Source organism: Schistocerca piceifrons, chromosome 1 (assembly GCF_021461385.2).
Source record: "Schistocerca piceifrons isolate TAMUIC-IGC-003096 chromosome 1, iqSchPice1.1, whole genome shotgun sequence".
Classification (NCBI taxonomy): domain Eukaryota; kingdom Metazoa; phylum Arthropoda; class Insecta; order Orthoptera; family Acrididae; genus Schistocerca; species Schistocerca piceifrons.
The window spans coordinates 700,022,938-700,036,026 of record NC_060138.1 but is presented as its reverse complement, the minus strand read 5'-3'; the positions used below and the strand labels follow the sequence as shown (position 1 = coordinate 700,036,026).

The window sequence follows — 13,089 nt, the reverse complement described above, 5'->3', positions numbered from 1 at the left end:
CGACACCATCCAGAAAAAAATGTGTTTTGTCATTTGGAGCTGCGCCTTCGGGAGTCGGGTTGTCTCCTTCCACCATCACATGACAGAGGTCATCCACAGACTCGCTGTACCCCAACTACTGAAGAAGCTATACTGGAGATCATACACCAAGAACCTCAACGAAGTACACGTAGTGTAGCAAGGCAGCTGCTTGTCTTGCAAAGCACGGTTGTTAACATGCTCCACCAGCATGGGCTGCACCCCTATCATTATGCTTTCAAGCAGCACCTGCATCCTGAACATCACTGTTAGAGAATGCAATTCTGTGAATAGTTCCAACAACAACAGGAAGCCAACGATGACTTTGTGAACACCATAATTTAGTCAGATGAACCAGCATTCACTCATGAGGGTGTCTTCAATGTGCACAATGCCCACCATTGGTGTGAGGTTAACCCACACATCACCCACGACTGTGGATAACAAGTTTGCTTTAGTATCAACATCTGGTCCGGAATATTGGGCGACAGGTAGTTGGGCCCTATGTGTTGCCTGACCGGTTGACTGCACGAAGGTACCATGCATTCCTCTCGAACTGTCTGCCTGATGTGCGTGAAGATTTTCTGCTACATGATCTGCAAGGGATACGGTTCCAATGTGATGGTGCACCTCCACACTCTGGAATTAATGTGTGACAGTATTTGGACAGAGCATTTCCAGGGAAATAGGTCGGACGTGGAGGTCCAGTTGTATGGCCATCACTTTCACCTGACCTAAATCCCCTGGATTTCTTCCTTTTGTGGTCACCTGAAAGAGCATATGTTCTCTACTCTGCCAATGAATATGGAAAAATAGGTAGCACGTGTTCATGCTGCTCTTGTTACTGTGGCTGCACCTTTGGTGCAAAGAGACCACAGCTGTATGATTCGGTGAGTTGCGCAATGTTTGTACATGGAGGGAGGTTGCTTTGAGCATCTGTCGTTCTAAGGACAACGTATTCTGTTGTGAAGGTCATGCAGTCATTAATACAGATAGTATTATTGTCACTGGTTGCTAATGTGCGATGTCTGAACGCTCATATTACATGTAGTCATGTGACTAGGGGCTCCCATCAGGTAGACCGTTCACGTATAAATGACAAGTAGGTGTTGTGTTTTTGCACTGTGCTGTCATCTTTAGCATTTCGAAACTAATATTGTTTTTGTAGTTATTCTGTCCCATGACAGATAATTTGTTTCAACTGTCTATTTCTTATTTGTCTAACCACGTATTTGTTGTGTTCAGTGTTACAAAATGTTGTAAATTTAGGATATGGGTAACCTAAGAAATGGCGTATATTACAGAATAAAATGTCAGAATGAAATTAGCGAATAAAAAAATGCATCCCAACCCAGGATCGAACCCTCGACCTCCTGCATGCTAAACCAAAACTTTATACACTGCACCAACTGCACAGTACAACTAACATGTGCTGACATAGGTAGTCACCATACATGTGGATACAGTGTTGCCAGATTGCCACTTTTTAACGTCCTTTTTCTGCCGGCTGTACTCGTCAGACGAAAATTTGGGAGAGACATTTCTTTATCGCTGGCATGTGAGGAGTCGCACTGCGAAGCCCGAGTGCGCGAATTTAACTTTACCCTGTATATCCAATGTTCTGCTGACACGTGATCACGTCTCAACTGCAATACACTATTTCTCAGCTTTGCTGGCTTCACCACTTATTTTCCCCAACTTGGTTTCTCTGCACAGCAATCCATCCTGTATACAAAACTAGGGCTTACATTTACTATGTCTTCTGTGCTGTCTGCAATTACTTCCTATTTGTAACACTGCTGCTTTCCTACTGAATCTGTCTGCACACCCATTAATTTTTTCAGTGTTTATGTATGGCCTCAAATCAAAATCACTAAATTGCTTGATCATATTATCAAACTACTAGATAGATCCTTCAAACCCAGCAACCATTTCAACACTGCACGATCCATTAATACTCGAAACTTTTCCCAAAGACATAACATTTGAGGTAGATGACCCCATAGATAAGGCTCAATATTCCTTTTCCATCATGAAGTAATTCTTCTCTGCTGATTTCATTTGCCTTGAATCATAGGGTACCAGCTGTTCTATTTCATCCATTTCTTAAGACAACACACTACCAAGTGCATGGTTGGAAGCATTGCATAACAGAATAAATTTCTTATTGAAATTTGGAAACATCTAGATTGGACTCGATATTAAAGCTTCTTTCAGTTTCTCAAAAGCATGTTGACAATCCTCTGATCAAATAAATTTTGAACATTTCTTTAGCAATTGCATCAATAGTCTGGTGACATACGCAAATCCTTTTACAGAACTCCTGTAAGAGTTTGTGACTCCAAGAATTGATTGTAGTGGCTCCACCGATTCATGTACAGAAAAGTCAAATACGGCTTTAACCAACCTCAAGTCTGTCCTAGCCCCCTTCCTTACTAATTATGTGACCAAGGTACACCAACGCTTTCACACAAAATTATACTTCTCCATAATCAACATTAAATTTCTCTCTCTCAGTCTAAGGAATACTTCCTTCCGTATTGTATGTTCTGCTCCATATCAGTCGCAAAGATGATTGTTCATCAAGATATAACATGCACTGACATGGTTTCAATCCTCTGAGAACTCTGACCGATGCCCTTTGAAATGTCACAGGTGCATTTTTCAATCTGAAATGCGTCCCCTCAGTGAAGAAAGTGCTGTTTTTGGTTAGGCCTCTCAAGCAACATCTAGCTGATGACAGCCACTCCTTACATCCACCACTGAAAAATATTCTGAGAGAAAAAAATCGCAAAACCAAAAAATAATTACTGTAGAGTGATTAAATTCCTGGAATACATTTGTCTAGCTAACATCTTTAAGTGATTAACATTGCAACATCACAGGTTAATGTAAGCGCGAGATAAGCCACTGCAAATGTGAAATTCTGGTACATTAATAACCTGTCTAACAGCAGAATTTTAAATACAAGCATGCAAATATCCATGTATTGTGTTTTATAGATGCCAGACGTCAGCTTGTGGGATGAAGTTTCACACATGGTTAATGCTGTTTGTGGATGACACTGGAGATATCATACGATGATGTCCCATGTGGGTTCAGTATCTGGTGCTCGAGTAGGCCGAGACACATGTTGACACTCTATAGAGCATGTTGGGATACAACTGTGGTTTGTGGGCAATCCGATTGGAAAATACTCCCTGGAATGCTGTCCATGAATGGCAGCACAACGAATCAAATCAGCAGACTGATGTACAAATTTGAAGTCAGAATGCATGGGATAACCATGAGAGTGATTGTGCTGTCATATGAAATCGCACCCTCCCATTGTGTCTAGCATATAGACAGGTTGGTTGCATGCCCTCAACTGGCCCCCTCCTAACCAACACACACCCTCATTGGCACCGAGGCAGAACCAGCTTTTGTCAGAAAACACAGCAGATTTCCATCCTGCCTCCAAGAGCTCACACTTGACACCACTGAAGTAGCAAATAGCAATGGCTTGGGGTCAGTGGAACACATACTACAGGGTGTCTGGCACATAGTTGTCCTGGAAATAATTTATTTGTAACAGTTCTTTGTCACTGTAGTGCCAACTGCTACTCAAATTGCTGTTGCAGAAGCAGTATGATGCACCACAGCCATTCGCCGAACATGACGTTCTTCCTTCTCGGTTGTGCCATGTGGCCATCTGTAGCCTGGTCTTCCTGCGACCATACAGTCTCATGATCACCACTGCCAGCAATCTGTACATTGGGTACATTCCTGCGACAACTTTCTGCAATATCGCAGCAGCAATGTGCAGCTACTCATAGCCCTACAACATAAACTCGTTCAAACTCAGCAAGGTGTTGATAATGGCGTCTTTGTTGACTTAAAGGCATTTTTGACTAACGTCAACTCACTGCATCGAATCTCAAAGATAACTCATGATCGTTACAATGTATATGTAAAGCAATCCATTTTGCATCCTCCTAGTGGCACTACTAGTGCCACTCTTATGTGACTGGTGCAAAATCTCAACGACATCATCTTTCAGTCGTAGGAACATGCCTACCAACTTCTGTTTATGTCACATTCTTGATGTTATCTCTCTTTTTCTGTCAGTGTACTTGCAATGGCCTAACTAGTTTATGGTTTCTGTAATTTTTGGCAATGGGTAGTCATTCGTCATAGCCTTGGAAATCAGATGTTGATAATTGCAACAAAACCTAATTTCTGTGGTCCAGCTGCTTATTGCTTCAGCACAATAACATTTCTGGCCACAATGAGCTACTACTTTCCCCAATAATTTCACGAATCCGCTGCAAGTAGCTAGTGACACTGTATGGTTTGCGGTAAACTGGTGATTCATTTCCTGTTGGTATCCAATGCTGTGAAATATGTGTCAATGGCTGCGGCCCTTTTAGAAACAACGAAGCCCTGAATTTCGAGAATAATTCTTCCATTCACTACATATCACTCCATTTTGGGTGCTTCACTTTCCTCAATGCAGTTTCAATGGTGTTCCACTCTTCCTGCACCAGGATATCCATTTGGTGCTCAACCACCTCTTTTCAACTTTAAATCATCGGCACTGAAATTATCCACAAAACAGGTATCATTTTTTAACATCATCTATCTCCTGTACATGTAAAACACTTCTTTTCACTAAACAACCCACCTGATTCAATACTTCATTTACTTTCAACAGTCCCACCACACACAACATACTTAACAGTAAGTCAGACGTAACAATAATCCAAAGCATTTCTCATGCATGGCACAATCTCTACATATTATCTGAACAGAACCACACCTAGGCAGAAATCCATACTGCAATCTATGATGTGGAGGGTCCACTTGCTACGTTCCACCAGATATCCAATGGCAGCCAACACATTCACCTTTGTCCAATATCCTGCAATTCTTCTTCCCTGCTATTCCTCTGACTCCACAATCCACCTTGGCATATAACTTCACAGCACTTAATTTTACTGAGAGTGCCCATAGATGAACTTCAGATTCCCATTGGCATTTAACATCTGTCTCTTTCCCGGTCCTCTACCTCTGAAACTAGAGTTTCCATTATGCTGGTCTCTATTTCTACTTCCACTGTCCTGTGGTCAGTGACCACGCTTCCGCACTTGCCCCATCTTTTTACATCCATAACACCTTATGTTCACTGAAAACACTGTCCGTCCAGCACGCAGTCCACTTGACGTGTCAATTTTCTCGCTTTCTACTGTCAGTCTGACAGCTGTACATAAATTAATTGGAGTCCCTGTCCGAAATCTCCTTGACATTTCCGAAGGCAACCTGCTTACAAATGGATCAAGCCCCTTGTAAAATTAGTTTATGCCTCAACCCTTAAGTACAGTCATTAATCTTTCTTATCATAGCCACAAATTCTTGTACTGATTCCATATGCATCTTCATTACAATGCCCAACTGTTCTCTAAAAGTCTGCACTGTTTTGCATTGTATGCCTGTGAACTAACCTCTTTCTACATTCCTCAAATGTTCAAGCTCCCTTGAGACCATCCATATAACCTGCATAAGCTTCCACTTCCCCAATTAATCTTAATTGTACTATTGTAAAAAGTTCTACATCAGACCACTCTTCCATTTCTGTCAAATTCCTGAGATCCTCCACAAACACTTGCACACCCTCTGTTGATTTACTAGAGAAAGGAACTACTAAACTTGTGGCTGCCAAATCCATATTGCACTGTGGCAACTGTGCGTGTACCAGACTATGTAACTCCATTTTATTTGCTGTCAGTTGCACTACTTTATCCAACAATATATGAACTGCTTCTGGTGCCAATACTCCTTGCATCCCTGATTCTGCCAAAGGTTTGCCCTTCTCAGCACTCGCTTTGAAACATCAATAATTACATCACTGAGGCATCCAGCAGCTTCCTGTTTGTGCATGTCATGAGCAGTGCCATCAGGGAATGGCACCAGCCGAGCAGTGGTGCGTGATGTAACGGTCTCTGCTAGTAGTGACTCTGGTCCTGGTGGCCAGTTATGGCTGCAAGTGTGTTGGGTGTGACTCACCTTGGTGCTGTCCAGCAGGCAACAGGCAGGTGACATAATGGCTGTGACCCACTGCTCCATAAGGATGATTGGCAAGCTACTTCCCAGGACCGGGGCTGGACTGGAGAGATGGTGGCTACTGATCCAATGCTATCAGGATAGACTGCCCTTCACAGAGTTAAACTGTGTTCCATGAACAGCATTCCAGATGATGCCCCTAGCATCACAGCTCTGTTGTTGCAGAGCTGTGATACTAACCCAAGTGACTTTAGTACAGAATGGCTAAGTATTTATGCACTTTCGAGCTGTGCTTGTTTGGGCGTTGCTGTGCCTTACAGCACGTGTACTAAACATTTCTGCAGCTGCTGGTGTCAAAACTCTTCACCTTCAACTGCATAGGTACTGCTGTGTCAACTGTTTCCATGCCTTTCCAGGCTAGCTCACCTCACAACATTGCGACGGCTATGTTATATTTTGTAAAGCATAACACCGGCGCTTGTCTGCGGCTGGCACTGCTGCAATCCATTTCCAACTCTGCATGTTTCTGAACTAATATGGTTGGTACACTACAGTATCAATCATCAGCTCATCCCTAACAAAATCTCCTTGCTTGTGTACAATGATTTCTGTATGTCACCTCCAGCATATGAAGGATTACTGATCTTCTACATATCAGGGCCAGCAATTGTACCAGAGGACAGAAAATGGGAGAACAACAGGAATAACAGTTGTGTTTGTGGAGAGAAGCTATAAAAGAAAAATAAATAAAATATTTGTGGATGAAAGACTGATAATAAATGCAGCACCACTATGAAATATCACAATACAAACAATATGCTCTCAAGGTTGGTTGGTTTGGGGAAGGAGACCAGACAGCGAGGTCATCGGTCTCATCGGATTAGGGAAGGACGGGGAAGGAAGTCGGCCATGCCCTTTGAAAGGAACCATCCCGGCATTTGCCTGGAGCGATTTAGGGAAATCACGGAAAACCTAAATCAGGATGGCCGGACGCGGGATTGAACCGTCGTCCTCCCGAATGCGAGTCCAGTGTCTAACCACTGCGTCACCTCGCTCGGTAATATACTCTCAAAATCAAGAGTATTTTTAATTAGAACTGGTCTGTGGAGAAACATATAATATTTTGTGTTTGGCAAATATTATTGAGGAGTTCTTCAAAAGTTTGATCAAATGCAAATCTGAAGAACTGTGAAGGTTTCTGTAACAAACCATCTTTCTCATCAGAAAGTGTTAGTAGTACTAATGCTCTGAGGGTTCCGTACAAACTTAATTATGCATATAGAAAGATACAGATAGTTCATCTATAGATTCTGATGAGTGAGTTTGCAAGTACCAAAGAATTTGTGATATAAATGGTACAGTAGTATATTTTGATTGCACTGACTTAGAAGCTTGAAATTTTTGCACTGCCAAGTGACCACAGACCTCAGTATTTGATATAAATTTCAACTTGATACTTCAACTGGTTCCTGGAAAAATGGTGTCTTAACAGGCAAGCAGGCAGACAAACAGATAAGAAACGAGAAAAAAATGTTTTCTTAATGTGATATAATTACAAATTAATGATTTGTTTAAGTTTTTTCCTTTACCTGTACTACGGACCATTGTTTCTTGCTAAATTTCATGATCCTTAGTCAACAGGACGTGTCCTGTAGATATTGATTAGTGAGTTTTAAGTATCAAGATGTGTGACATAAATGGTCATATCATATATTTTTACTGCATTGACATAGAAACTTAAATTTTTTACACTGCCAAGGGAACACAGACCTTAGTATTTGACAGAAATTTCAGTTTGATACTTCTACCTGTTTCTGTGAAAAAGAAATCTTAACAGAAGGACAGACAGACAACAAAGTGATCCTATGAGGTTTATGTTCTTACTGAATGAGATGTGAAATCCTAAAAAAAAAGAGAGGTGATTTCTACAAGTATTGTATACTGAAAGAGCTCACGCAGTAGGAAATATAATAAATTTAAGTATTTTCACAAAATAGTGCAATATTTTATGACCTCATCCCCTTTTTGGAGTTCATTCTATGCAGTCTGCAAGGTTCAAGAGAAGAACTGATGTAAGAGCAGAAAAAATGTGACTTATCAAGCTTTTCACGATCAGCTAAATCAATGTAGATCTCTTAGCACCTGGTAAGGGGACTAGTGCATGATGTTAACTTTCCAGCCTGTTCAGTCCTTCGACAGTGTACTAAAAACAAACCAAATACTTTAACTTAATATGCCCTCGCTCTAATTGTCATTCTAGCAGGCATCACTTTACAGGTAGTAGTGATGCATCCATGGACAAACACAGTGTTTGTTGCCATTGTCACATTGTCTCTTCAGCTGCCCCCCCCCCCCTTTCATTTTTTCCAAAAAAGTGCAGTTTACAAAAGATATTCCTCTACGAACTTATGTATCTTAGGATTGTGTTGTTACACATAACTCTAGCAGAGTGATGTGTCTCCCTACATAAAACTGTCAGTCACCTGGCAATGCTGCAGTAGTGTATCATCCCAGGAATGAAAAAGATAAGTTAATTCCATTATTTTGACATCTCATTTGGAGCTGTTAGCTCTTATTCTGAATTCAAATCTTGTTCTTAGGGTTCTCAACTTTAATATGGAGGATAAAATATTTGTTGTATGAAGATTACTGTAATAGTTTTGAAGAAAGCAACTGAACACACTCAGAATGATATTTAGTAGTCACTGTTTGAGATGAATCTAAACTTTGAAATACAACAGGAAAACTCTGTATTACAGGAAGAACCTGTAACTTCTTGAGCAATACGTACATTAAATGGTAGGTTTGGTTGAGCATAATGTAGGTGGCAAGTTGCCATGCAGCAGCTACGTCAGGTAGGTAAGTGAGCACTGGGAAGTGCTCTGACTCACTGCAACAAGCCATGAGAGGAGGTGAGGGTCACTATCCAGTGAGCTGCTGGGCAGACACAACTTGGAATTTCTGTGATGTTTAGATAAATTGTACCATCACAGACCTGGGAATTCTGAGCAATGTGACTGTGGTCAGACTGTGCTAAAACTAAAGGCATTGAATATTCACTAAAAACTTGAAAACCAGTTCCAAACGAGCTAAAAAAATCTGATGACAGAGTTTAAACAACAACAGAAAGACGAATTTCATAAAACTATTAGCACACCTATAAACCAAAATACTAACAAAGTTATTAATACTTATGTGCAAAAATGTTTGGCTTACGACAACAGTAACATAAGTTACAGACACACTAGATATGTGTGTGACATGTCGTTGGGTAGGTCTTTGAGTTAAGCTATAAAGTGACTGTATTTATCTTAATATTGAACAATAACTCTAATTGTTACAAATAATTTATTTAATATTTATTGAAACAGAGCCAAATTACCCCGTATACCTGCTTGGGATTGGCATGGTTATTATCAGATTTGGCAACATTTATATTACAGGGAGGCCAGATGCCCTTCTTATCATTACTCCTTTTGCACCCCCCTTCCCCCTCCTCCCACAATGGAATTTGTGTAATGCAACTGCCTGCATGTAGTGTTATCCATGAAAAAGTGTGTGAACGTTTTTGAAGTGTTCGCAAATCATATAACTAAGGTGGGAGGTGAGTACCAGCCTGGTATTGGCCTAGTGAGGTATTGGAAACTGTCAAAAACCACATTAGGCTGGCTGGCATGCTGGCCCTCATTATTAATTCAGCAGCTGAATTCGATCTGGGACCAGCGTGCCTACCCGAATCCTGGAAGCAGCATGCTAACCCGTGTGTCTATCCAGATAGAATGTCTGCAGATTGTTTAGAAATGTATATTATGTATGTCTGAAATACGTAAAGATTGTAAAATATGTACTCATTATAATGGTGGTCTAGTTTTAAGATGCTCCCTTGGCTGCAATGGTTGGTCACAAAACAGAAGTTCTATATATGCACACAGAGCAGGGGTTGTGGTCTTTTGATGTTTATGTCTAGTTGTGTAAGGTTTGCATGGCTGTGGAGGTGTGTAAGTGTTGGTTCAAAACAGAACTATTTTGATGTGCCCCTAGTCACAACTTACGAATTTTTCAGTGTAGCAGTTCAGGCCTCATAAAATATTTATACATTAAGCATCTGATGGTCATTTAACAAAAAACTGATCTCATGTGAATCTGATTTCACAATATTTATCTTTTGACATGTTTTCTAGGTTTTCTTTCTTTAACCTGTTAAATCTGGAATTTGGTCCAGTATGGTTTGAACTGATTTTGCAAGTTTTTATACACTTGGTAAAGAGGTAACTCGAGAAAGAGAAGAAGATGAAAAAGAACCAGACAAGGCATTGCACAGGCAAACCTATGTATTCATGGTTAATTCATACTGCTGTGGGATGCGTGTCATCCATCTTAGTGTAGCAGCTGTAGTGGTTGGCTAGTGATGTGCAGAACAGTTTTTATTCCTTCCTCCTGCAATTTGTCATTTAACATATATGATTTGTGGAATATTCTGAGATTTACATATTTATGGAATACAGGAATTTGCAAGAACATTTTAAGTAAGGCAGGTTGTTCAGCTTAGTGTGTACTGTGACTTGTGTTCAATAAACGTGACATGATTGGTGGAGACATTGTGTGCCTCACATACTAACACTGCCATGGATCCACAATCATGCCACACAGATGCTGTCACTTTCATGGGCAGAAACCTGAGTACAAATAGTACACTTCTCCTATGGTCCACACTATCAAGGTACCAATGGATGCAAAAGCATAGGTTAGTCAGATACCTACCAAGTGTCCAGCAGTGTTTCTGAAAGATGCTGGCCAGGATTCGACAAAATGACTAAAGGGATTCAAATTTCAAAGGTAAGATAACAAGACTGCCCGTATCTGCTTTTATTTGGACAGAGCAGCCTAGCAGTAGTCTGAGAAAAACGAGGAAAACCTCAAGATCTGGGATAAACTTACACCAAAGTTAAGAAAGCATTTGGTGACAATTGGCTGAAAGTTTGTATAGCCAAAAAATAACAGAGGATACATGTGCCAGAGGGAGATGACACACCAGTATTTTAGTGCTGTATCATATAGTGTACTCGAAATTGAAGAAAATGGTAAAGTTCCACATGAAATGAAGCGTGTGTCAGGGAACACCTAACAAGTGCTCCTTTGAAGGATGTACCCCTAACACAAGAAATACTTTCCTCCACAATTGATACACTCCTCCCAATGCCGTTTCCACTTCTGGAAGCAGTCTTGGCATGCCTCTTGCTATATCATGTAAAGAGCCATCTGCGAATTTTCTTTTACCTCATCTATCATTGCGAATATTCATCTTTTCAATTTTTTTTTTTTTTGAATTGTCTCACCACATTTCAGGCTGTTTCCTTCTCACATTTTCTCGCAGGCGTCACAACAAATCCTGATAGTACCATCGATTTAAAGTTTATCCCTGTGGCATAAATTCATGATGAACTAAACCTTCAAAGTCAAAGAAAACTATCAGCATGGCTTTGACATTTGAGCTGACCTGATGTACTTTTTTTTGGTCTTGAAGAACCTCTCCCAACCCAATGTGAAGATTGAACCTTGGTCTCAGCATCATAACCATAGACCCACATCTCATCACCAGTTATGATTCTCGTTCTCATACGCGTGATCCAAAAGCTCTTCATGGATTGTAAGGCAAAGATCTTTCTGGTCTTGACTCATGAGCCATGGGATGAACTTGGCGGCAACGCAATGCTTTCCAAGATGCTGTGTCAGGATTTCATGACATGATCCAACTGAAATGTTGCATTCTTCTGCAGTCTTTCGGACCGTGAGTCTTTGACTGGCATGCAAAATTTCGGCAAAATTTAATGCAGATGCATTGCTCCTCTAACTTTGCCGTCTCGAAATTTGCAGACTGTGCAACACAGCATTTTACTCAATACTGCACTGAACAATAACTAACAGACATATCAACAATGAAATTTCCGGCAGTTACACAGTAAACACAGGGGTGTGCAGGGATGCCAACTGCATTTCGCTTCAACACATCGTTGGTGCAAAATTACAAATGTTCTGGAATTTTCTAAATAGACTTTGTACATCGAGGCAGCACACAAGGCATTCGACTGACTTCTAAATTTTGTACCAATGGCAGTCATGGAAGACCATCAGGACCTCCCATGGCTAATATGGCAAATTGTAGATGAGGAGATATGGAGATTTATTATGTCTGGTACTGTTGAAAGCAAATTACCAATAGTAGCACCACTGAATGCTGAACTTCAGTCAGGAGGCAGCAGAACAAATTCAACAAGTGGTTTGTTGATCGTTGGTACAGATCTCTGTATGGCAGGCCAATCTGAGGAATGGAGTCAAAGAACGTGCAATTACGTCACAATTATCAGACACCATTTAATGTTCTCAATGACACATACAAAACTGGCTCGCTTGTCAATCCGATTGCTGTGTACAATAATGGACATTTTAGGAACGGAAGACAACACACAGGTTTGTTTCTACTGTGAAAGCCCTGGACACATCATATTTTGCTGTAAAGAAAGAATGAGGGTGTTCAATGATTATTATGCCATATGAAATCATACAACAGAGCAATTCTATGTGTGGCAATAAAGTGCATATGATTACAGCTGATCCATGGAATTAACTACATTGCCCTACTCTGATGTCACTCTCCAGTGTGCCACAGTTATTTCTTACCACAGATGAATGTGCTCCATGGAAAGCAGTGACAGCCTCACCAAAGACCAAACCATCAAGGCAATATTTAATTCTGGAGTATCATTTTCTGTGATGTCTGACACTTATCACCTCTATCCATAGAAGACTATGTGACAGAATCAGATGCAATTGTGCTTCAGGTTGCAATTGGAAAATAAATCCATTTGGAAGAAATCTGTTTTTTGTGAGAATAGTTATTAATGATAGAATCATACAATAGGAACACCAGGTTGGAACACCAACAGGTATGGAAAAGATAGATTGCTACTTACCATAAGTATGACATGTTTACTTGCAGAAAGACACTACCAAAGGACACTTACACATTAGCTT

General features: G+C 40.6%; 1 protein-coding gene across 3 annotated transcripts in view; it reads right to left on the bottom strand.

Moving 5' to 3' along the window:
• Positions 1 to 13,089, bottom strand: part of LOC124793395 (coiled-coil-helix-coiled-coil-helix domain-containing protein 1) — a 69,497-nt gene that overhangs the window by 43,307 nt on the left and 13,101 nt on the right. Inside the window, exon 1 of one of the 3 annotated variants that reach the window (XM_047258018.1) lies at positions 4,658 to 4,662. The exons of the other annotated variants lie outside the window; for them this stretch is intronic. The gene's annotated coding sequence lies outside the window, so the exon portion shown is untranslated. Of the gene's footprint in view, positions 1 to 4,657; positions 4,663 to 13,089 lie in introns of those variants that run through there. 3 annotated transcript variants of the gene reach the window in all.